General features: G+C 38.6%; 1 long non-coding RNA gene across 1 annotated transcript; it reads left to right on the top strand.

The window, feature by feature from the left end:
• The first annotated feature begins 1063 nt into the window (after positions 1–1063).
• LOC311083303 lies at positions 1064–1716 on the top strand. The gene is made up of 4 exons (XR_014606268.1): positions 1064–1188; positions 1284–1342; positions 1424–1470; positions 1600–1716. It is a non-coding gene; the product is annotated as an uncharacterized lncRNA (long non-coding RNA).
• Positions 1717–10595: the final 8879 nt, after the last annotated feature.

Here is a 10595-nt window from a genome sequence, read left to right as displayed (position 1 = left end):
AACAAGCGAGTCAGTAAAATGATCCGAACTTCCCATCACTCACAGGGTGCCATCAAGTGACAGTCTGTTCCTGGTGTCAGTCTTGTTTAGGCCAATAACTGGAAAGGTTCGCTCAGCATCCGCATTTGAGTGTGGCAGGCTCAACACAATCTGGGCAACCTTTGATCATTTGGGGAATTTTAAAATGCCACTTGCCCGATTTGCCAAAACGTAATTTGTACCATGAACCGTACCGTACCGTAATTTGTACGTGTACCTAGCACGTCAGATCATCTAAGGACAGCAGCAAAGACATTGATTAATAAAATGAGATTAAATGCATAAAGTAGCCTATATATGTGTTATTTAGCATATTTGCATAATATTCTGAGTTTGCATTCCACTGTTTTTCTATTTTTATTTCTTTTGAGGCATATTTAATCTGTTTTAGTGCCAGCGAGATGAGTAAAAGTTCACATTAGTCCAGATCTACAATAAGCATCATGTTCACACAGCACTCTGCACTTACTCCCGATTTCTCTCAACACGAGGACACAAAGGCTGTCAATAAATAAGAAAACAAACGCAAATAAAAACTTGCGTTACTTATTTGAAAAGTAACTCAAAAATGTTGTTGCACATTTAAAAGTTACTTGTAATGTGATATCCCCACATCAACACTGATCAAAACACTAGTTGCTGAGATACATCCGTTGTGACAACTTCCCCATGTGACTCCCCTTTATACACTTCCTTAAACATTTTGTAAAACCTTTGGTATACTAGTTTTGTTTTAAAGTGTATTTTCTAGACAAAACAGACTATAAACCAACACTCCCTGCAAAGATACAGATAAATCTTTGTTTGATGCATCTGAAAACACTGAAGTAGGTCTTTGTTATTGTGTGTGGCCTCAGATGAACGGCAACATTCCAACTACCAGCCGCTCCTGCTTCAACCCTTTCATTGAGCACAGATTGAGAATTAAAACTCTACTGTGGGTAGATGGCGATGGATAGATGATAGTCTATCATATGTGCAAAGAAGGGAAAAACAAACACATTCCAGGTCACAACTGGCAAAAAAGAATAAAAAATAAAATAAAAAAAGCAATTTATGATTTAACCATTGTCACCATTATGTTCATTTTTGGCTGAGGGACTTCATCAGAGCCAGTCAATCCCGAAGATCCAAGGGCCTTCATAAAATGTAAGAGGTTTACATATGCGTTATTTTTTATATAGGCTATTTTTGATATTTCCATTTATTTTACTTTGGGTTGGGTTTTTTGTTGGTCCCAACAGATTCTGATGTCAATATCTGTCTTGTGGAGCCTCCTGTCCCAACAGAACCCGAGGCAGTTGTTAAGTAGCCTACTCAATACACCAGAAATGATGACAAATAGTGCTATAAAGTGTACTCGACCAAATGCTCATCTTCACAGGCCGATGGGGATAAAGAGTTTCTGCTGCCTCAGAGAGGCCTACAAAGGTAATGTTAATATTATGTGTCTACACATCAAACAATCTACACATTCAGATTTTTTGACATTTTTATGTGGAGTAGCCTATAGAATCTAAGTTTAAATCTAAGTATAAATGGGTATTCTTATCTCCCCAGAGTGTGGAAGAACAGCAGGAGGACAGTCCATCAACTTCTGTTGCACAGATGAACATAGTTCAGTGATTTTCAGTAAATGCCACAGTTTAATTCTGTAGAATTTGTTTAGAACTACATTATGTAACTCTAATCTACTACTGTATTTTCAGTTGCCAGTTAAGGAGTTATATAGACTTCATCTTATTAAAAAAAAAAAATAGAAAAAAACAGCAGTAAAAACAGCAATGAATAAATGTACTGAAAGAATGAATGAGGTGTTTAAACACTGCTTCCTCTTTTTAAAAAAAGGGGAGGAGACCGAAAGAAACTCTGGGTTTACCGAAGAGAACCTGCTCCCGAACAGGTTAGGTGACCATGGTAACTGACTCTGAGTATAAGTTACCTCTCTTTCAGAAATGGGCTTGACTTGCTCTGCTTTCTCAGGTTTGACATAGGCTACCTCCCATTCTGAAACAGAAAACCCAGCGTTTCCCTCACTTCAGGGTTAACATACTCAGAGTTTTCACTTAACCTCCTTTCTGAAACAGGCCCCTGTTCTTAGACTTTTAGTTGTTTTCATTCCTCACTTGTGTTTCCCTGTCTGTTTCCTGCCACTAATCTGTTACCATGGACACTGATCACTTCCTCACAGCTGCCTGTCATTTGTGTTAATCATCACTGTGTATTTAAGCTCCTGCCTGTATTCTGTTCATGGTCTGGTATTGTTTGTTCATGTCTCACCTGTTTGCCTGTTCCTGAGTTTAGATTATTAAAGAAAGTGTTTGAACTACTTTCATCTCCGTCTTCCTTGCTATGAGCCGTGACAACCATTTAGCGATGGTTTACAGTTTTAAAAGTTTAAAATCTTGTTCACACATTGTTTTGCCATTGAGTCATCCACTGGTGTCATCTGGATTACAGTTGTGTTCACTTTGTGTAACAGAGAAGGATAAGTTTTCTGAAAATCTTTGTTTGTATTTGTTGTAAAGTTTTCTTTGTTCGAAGCAGAGACCAGTGAGACAGTTGGGATCGCGTTCAACAGAAGTTGTTCTTTATTGAGAACTCCACTGTACGCGGCTGTAGAAACTTCCAACATGATCTAACTCTAATACAGTATGCATTGTAGTTATATACATTCCAAGGGGGAGGGATTACATAGAGGTGGAGACTCTGAACAAAGCATGCAAATGAAGTAGGAACACACCCTACTCTGAGTCCAATTGAATCAGCATAACTATTCACATGCTGATACTGGCCAGGAGCTCCAATTCCAAGAGCCATCCCAGAGCCGTTAATGACAAAAGGTGAAAGTCAATCAACCTAACGATTCAACGTATGGGCTCCGAAAGGTGAGAATCAAGTGATCTGATTCATTTAAAACACAATAGAGAAAACAGGTCTGGCAGGAACGGAGACTCTTTGCTGGAGACTCAATAAATCAGTCTACTAAACTTTATCAGTTTAGATACTATTGCAGTGGAAAAACTAAATTAAACATTTAATAAAAATGTAATCCAACACTTCCCCCTTTGAGAGTTCTAATAACTCTCACAAAAATACAAATTTATACACTTAAAAGTTAATTCTTGTAACTTGTGTAAGTTACAGGCACGTATAACTTATTCTGTGTTGTGTCCTTGATTTACATGAGTGTCATAGTTCTTCTCAAAACCATAACTGTTGACACCTGTGACGCAGGGTGTAAAATGTCATATAAACTACATGATTAGACAGAAAACCATGTAGCATAAGAGTGGAAGTCTTGAAAGTCCATGGCGCCTGAATAGCTGTGAAGTCTGTTTCCTGTAGAGTCCATTTGTCACGTAGAGTCACTCTGATGACTTGTCCCTCATGAGGCTTGTTCATGGAAATCTGAGGTGATGTTTTATACCAGGGTGCCGCTTGTGAAGACATCATGGCATACACACATACCTGTAACACAATAAAACAAAGAAACGGCAGACCAGCAGTATTCAGGCATGGACTTCATTCTTCCATAAGTCACACATGTTCTGTGTTGATTTTCTGTAATTGCATGTTGACACAGAAACGAACATGCGAGTAGGGTCCGTGAATTTTCTGCGTTGTGTATTTTTCATTTTCTCTTGTGATAGTTCGTTCAGCAGTGGGTCTGGTTGTCTTCTTGAGGTTGGGGCTTCATACGCAGATGAGGAGGTCTTTGCATATGGGTCTCAGGAGAGCCATCAAGTGTTTATCTGCAAAGAGGAAGAAAGAAAACAAAAGACGACAGAGCAGTATTTGTCCAAACACTAGGGTTGTAGCAGTATTTGTTTAAACACTAGGGTTGTAGCGTTTTCAGAGTCTGCTGTTGTTGTTTCATTCTTTCCCTATTTCTTAATTTATTTGACACCTATGGACCAGTGAGGTAAGGATGGACTAAATGGGGAAAGGCCTATGAGGTAGTGTCTTCACACTGGGTTCACCCCCGAACGCCTGTTGCGTCAGTTCTTTCCAGGGCCCTCACTGAACCGTGTCCTATTCTGTCCCTGTGTTGTGTACACACTGTACAGTGTGTGAGAAAATTGGCACATTTTCATTCTCCAGTGAAACATCAGTCCTACTAGACATCATTAACAGAGGATGGTTGTCTGACTGCAATATTCTATGGCATAACATTTAAGGCTGTGAGTCTTACTTAACCAGGGTCCCCTAAAAGAAGGCTGAAACAGTCACTTTCCTTTTGTTCTATTAAACAAAAATCAGTCTTTCATCTTTGTTGTTGTTTCTGGGGAAATTAAGCACTCACAGCCCAAATGGTTAACACCTTATCAAGTTGCCCCACGTGTCTAACGAGGAGGGGAGGGGCTGCTTCAGAGTATCAAGCAGGCTAAGCAGAAGCTGAGTAACCTTATTTACATCTTTAAAGTTCTTTTTGCTTTTCCTACACTCATTTCCAAAATGTCTGTGCTTGCCACAGTAAGAACAACTGGCTTCTCTAGGACTTTTACGTTTCTTTGGCTTCTCTGAGTTGACCTTAACAGAAACTGCTGCAATTCTTACTCTCTCTTTGACATCAGAATCTCTTTCCCAAATAGCTAAACTGTCCAAGTTGTCTTCCAGGGTTCTCGTACACCATGTGATGTTTAAGTAAGGCAACGCCTTTCTGTGTTCTGGCAAAAGACAATGAAACCATGTGTGAACCAAAGGGCCATTATCACCTAACACCTTCTCTGGCGTGTCAGCAATTCCGCTGTAAGTGGCAGCGGTCTGGCAAAATCTTTCTGTGTAATCACAAACAGTTTCCCCCTTCTTCTGTACCAAACTAGTGATCTTTGACCAGTCCACGTTCGGTCCAACAATGTTCGTTAACACTCTCAAAACTCCATCTCTCAATTCATCTTTTCTGGCATTTTGAAACTCAGAATTGTTTACAGCACTTTCAAAATCATTGAATTCTGACTCAGTCAAGATCTGTGATATTAGCTGAGTGACTTCAGCTAGAGACATATCGTAGAGCCGCATCTTTTTGGACAACTCTCTCCTAAACTCAGAAAAATTTCTTTGCACTGATGGCAAACTTTCAGCAATTCTCTCAATATCTTTAGGACATAAAGATGTTTTGACTGCTTGTGGCTGCAATATGGGGGTTGCAAATGAAACTGTATCAACACCTTTTCCCTGAGGCTTTTGTCTAGCTACGCACACTTCAACTGCATTTACATCTGCATTGACATTGCCCTCTATACTATCAAAAGACTGTAAATCAGGATAGCTTTCATCTGACTGTTGGTTTTCTGAGTCACATTTGGTTGAGGCCTTGAGGCCCACCGTTTTCGTGAAACAGGACACTTGAGTAAGCAATTTTTTGTTCTGTTCTTTCAAATTATCTATACAACGAGCTTGTTCTTGTACAATGGATAAGCTAAATTCTCTGTGACAGAAGATAATGCCTTTGACACTGTTCTTGCGAATACTTTCTCCTAGTACCTTCTTACAATCTTCGATTGACCAAACGTTGCCTGGATTAATGCAAAATTTCTTTGTTAAATTCAATCTGACTTCCTCAGTCACGATTGAGTCCATGTGCTCTGATAACAAAGACTTGAATTCACTATCTGTCCAAAAAGGTGTAATCTGTCTAGTACTTTTCCTAAACATTTTGTGAATTTTTGTTACCACAAACAAACACTAAAACTTCTCTCTACTGTCTACAATAGAGGGTACACTTGTTAACACAGCTTAACTATTGTTAACTTTCCAAATTACCACACTTAACTTCCCTGCTGACAAGAACAGAGGATTAACAGAAATAACTAGCACGTAAAGCTAATTCTTCTCTGCCTAAAGCAAAGGACACCACCTGTTAGCACTTGATGCTAACTTTCTCTAGCTTATAGATAGGTCTTCTCTAGCAAGAGCATACACACAATATTAACATGTAACTGTTAATCTTCCCTGTCAACAACAGAGGATCAATTTCATCTCTAAAAGAAAACTTTTTAGAGGCTTATCTTTAGTTAACCAAACTCTACAGCTGTTTGTTAACTACTTCTCTGAACGGTGCAGAGGAAAAGCACATTTGTACTGGTCTGCATTGGTTCTTTTGAATAGAGTAGCACTCACCAACCCTTGGTTGTAAAAGAAGATTCAGACTGGAAATCTTTGTTCAGCTGGAAGTTTCGCTCTGCATTCCAAAAGATGAAGTCTGGAAAGCAGATCTTTGTTTGAGCTTGAAGTTTTCAATCTGGAGGAAGCTGGAAAGATTCAGTCTGGCAGTCTTTGTTTAGCTAGAGGTTTCGCTCTGGATTCCAAAAGATGCAGTCTGGAAAGCAGATCTTTTGTTGAGCTTGCTGTTTCAATCTGGATTCAGGTGAAGAAGCTGGAACTCTATCCGGGTCACAAGGCACCATCTGTTGTAAAGTTCTCTTTGTTCGAAGCAGAGACCAGTGAGACAGTTGGGATCACGTTCAAACAGAAGTATTCTTTATTGAGAACTCTGCAGTACGCGGCTGTAGAAACTTCCAACATGATCTAACTCTAATACAGTATGCATTGTAGTTATATACATTCCAAGGGGGAGGGATTACATAGAGGTGGAGACTCTGAACAAAGCATGCAAATGAAGTAGGAACACACCCTACTCTGAGTCCAATTGAATCAGCATAACTATTCACATGCTGATACTGGCCAGGAGCTCCAATTCCAAGAGCCATCCCAGAGCCGTTAATGACAAAAGGTGAAAGTCAATCAACCTAACGATTCAACGTATGGGCTCCGAAAGGTGAGAATCAAGTGATCTGATTCATTTAAAACACAATAGAGAAAACAGGTCTGGCAGGAACGGAGACTCTTTGCTGGAGACTCAATAAATCAGTCTACTAAACTTTATCAGTTTAGATACTATTGCAGTGGAAAAACTAAATTAAACATTTAATAAAAATGTAATCCAACATATTCAACTGAAGAAAGAAAGTCATTCATCTGGGACAGCATGCGGATGAGGGCAAGGATGCTTCAACTTTAAGAGTTACGGTTTACATTCCTGTTCTGAATACTGAAAAATGGTGTCAGGTGCTAAGTTCCTGTCTAAAGATATGATTATGCCTGAGTAGTGATAACCCTATACCATGTGTCAAAATGATTGATGGCTTCCGGTTGTCATTGACCTTTCCGGTTGACCTTCCGGCCTCTATTGTTATGGATGACCTATTGACCCTTCCTATCCCTTCGATCATGTGTTTTGACAGGTTGACCTTCCGGTGTCTTTCCGGCATATGTTGTTATGGTTTGCCCTATTGACCTAGCTAGTCCTAGATCATGTGGTTTGACAGAAAGTTTTGCCCTATTTGAACCTTTTTATCCCTAGATCATGTGTTTTTGAAGAGGATGTTTGTATGCCAGAAAGTTTGAAGGCGCTGTTATATATACAGTGAGGAAAATAAGTATTTGAACACCCTGCTATTTTGCAAGTTCTCCCACTTAGAAATCATGGAGGGGTATGAAATTGTCATCGTAGGTGCATGTCCACTGTGAGAGACATAATCTAAAAAAAAAATCCAGAAATCACAATGTATGATTTTTTAACTATTTATTTGTATGATACAGCTGCAAATAAGTATTTGAACACCTGAGAAAATCAATGTTAATATTTGGTACAGTAGCCTTTGTTTGCAATTACAGAGGTCAAACGTTTCCTGTAGTTTTTCACCAGGTTTGCACACACTGCAGGAGGGATTTTGGCCCACTCCTCCACACAGATCTTCTCTAGATCAGTCAGGTTTCTGGGCTGTCGCTGAGAAACACGGAATTTGAGCTCCCTCCAAAGATTCTCTATTGGGTTTAGGTCTGGAGACTGGCTAGGCCACGCCAGAACCTTGATATGCTTCTTACAGAGCCACTCCTTGGTTATCCTGGCTGTGTGCTTCGGGTCATTGTCATGTTGGAAGACCCAGCCTCGACCCATCTTCAATGCTCTAACTGAGGGAAGGAGGTTGTTCCCCAAAATCTCACAATACATGGCCCTGGTCATCCTCTCCTTAATACAGTACAGTCGCCCTGTCCCATGTGCAGAAAAACACCCCCAAAGCATGATGCTACCACCCCCATGCTTCACAGTAGGGATGGTGTTCTTTGGATGGTACTCATCATTCTTCTTCCTCCAAACACGTTTAGTGGAATTATGACCAAAAAGTTCTATTTTGGTCTCATCTGACCACATGACTTTCTCCCATGACTCCTCTGGATCATCCAAATGGTCATTGGCAAACTTAAGACGGGCCTTGACATGTGCTGGTTTAAGCAGGGGAACCTTCCGTGCCATGCATGATTTCAAACCATGACGTCTTAGTGTATTACCAACAGTAACCTTGGAAACGGTGGTCCCAGCTCTTTTCAGGTCATTGACCAGCTCCTCCCGTGTAGTTCTGGGCTGATTTCTCACCTTTCTTAGGATCATTGAGACCCCACGAGGTGAGATCTTGCATGGAGCCCCAGTCCGAGGGAGATTGACAGTCATGTTTAGCTTCTTCCATTTTCTAATGATTGCTCCAACGGTGGACCTTTTTTCACCAAGCTGCTTGGCAATTTCCCCGTAGCCCTTTCCAGCCTTGTGGAGGTGTACAATTTTGTCTCTAGTGTCTTTGGACAGCTCTTTGGTCTTGGCCATGTTAGTAGTTGGATTCTTACTGATTGTATGGGGTGGACAGGTGTCTTTATGCAGCTAACGACCTCAAACAGGTGCATCTAATTTAGGATAATAAATGGAGTGGAGGTGGACATTTTAAAGGCAGACTAACAGGTCTTTGAGGGTCAGAATTCTAGCTGATAGACAGGTGTTCAAATACTTATTTGCAGCTGTATCATATAAATAAATAGTTAAAAAATCATATATTGTGATTTCTGGATATTTTTTTTTTGGATTATGTCTCTCACAGTGGACATGCACCTACGATGACAATTTCAGACCCCTCCATGATTTCCAAGTGGGAGAACTTGCAAAATAGCAGGGTGTTCAAATACTTATTTTTCTCACTGTATATGTAGGAAATGTGTCAGCATTCCAGAGCACATTGTGAGCCCCTTTGGAAAGTGAGAAGAAAAAGACTGTGTAAGTGTGTCACACGACCATTGAAAAACAATTATACAAGCAGTTATATATATATATATATAGGATATGTGTCAGCATATCCTCCGCATTCCAGAGCATTGTGGACCCCTTTGGAAAAGTGAGAAGAAAAAGAAGTTTTTCCTGAATGCCTCACCAGCCAGAGTGTGTGTGTGTGTGTGTGTGTGTGTGTGTGTGTGTGTGTGTGTGTGTGTGTTTTTGTTTGTGTTTGTCACAGGATTCCCTCTCCCAGCCTTCGCATTTGAGCTCTGACATTTGAAACGTGGTGTTCAGACACTGATTAAACAATGTCATACAAAAAACATTCTATCCTTTAAAATAATTATCGTGCTAATTAAACTAAAGTTGAAAACATACTGTTCTTTAAAACTATACATGATATGGTTATAAAATAATATCTTGCTAATTTATCTAAAGTTGAAAAACATTCTATTCTTTAAAAGTATATAAATTAATTGCTTATAATATAATATAAAATCACAGGGTGGTTCTCTCTTACAGCACCACCTGACGGTCTCTGACTCCTAGGGTTTATTCAGCGATCAGAATGAGACATTGTGTTAGGGCTAAATTTATTTCAAAGTTTAAATGATATCTTTATAAAATGTTTTTTTTTATTATTTTTTGTAATTTTTTTTATTAAATTTAATACATTATTAAAAGTCGTAATAATGTTTTTAAATTCAATACATTATTAAAAGTCTTAATTAAAAAGTCTCTCAAAAAGAGGCCCCCCCGTGACCCCCCCTCCTTCTGCTCCTTCGCATTCCAAAGGTAACAGTGAAACTGTGAAGTGTATCTCACACTAACTAAAGTTTAAAAAAAAACATTCTGTTCTTTATAAGTATATAAATGAAATGGTTATAAAAATATCTACTGAAACCAATTGTTTTAGATAAACAAAAATAAAATCCATCTTACATAAATCATTCTATTCTTTAAAAGTATATAAATTATATAATATAATATAAAATCACAGAGTGGTTCTCTCTCTCTCTCTCTCTCTCTCTCTCTCATTTAAAAGCATAACCTTAAAAGTTTAAATTAGATCTTTTAAAATTAAAAGACTGTTTAAATTAAATCTTTAAAGTTTGAATACATTCGTATCTTCTATTTATCTTTTAGAAGACTTATGTATGATATAAATGATTTTGCTTAAATTTAACCCATTGTATTATTTTTACTAAACAATGTCTGTTCAAAAAACTTTAGATGGTTGAAAAACTGTACTTATTCGTCTTAAATCTCATTTAATCTATTTTTTTTTTTTCATTTTTCTTTTTTTTTTGTCCATGCAGGGTTTCGATTTTTATGGTGGAGGCTTTCCATAGCTATAATGAATTTTGTACCGTAAACCTAAACACAGAAAACTACATTTGTACATTTTCAAAATGAAATAAATAAATATTTCTAAGCTGTTTTGAGTGCGTGC

Source organism: Abramis brama, assembly GCF_963993115.1.
Source record: "Abramis brama genome assembly, chromosome: 5".
Taxonomy (NCBI): Eukaryota; Metazoa; Chordata; class Actinopteri; order Cypriniformes; family Leuciscidae; genus Abramis; species Abramis brama.
This window is presented reverse-complemented; position numbering and strand designations above follow the sequence as displayed.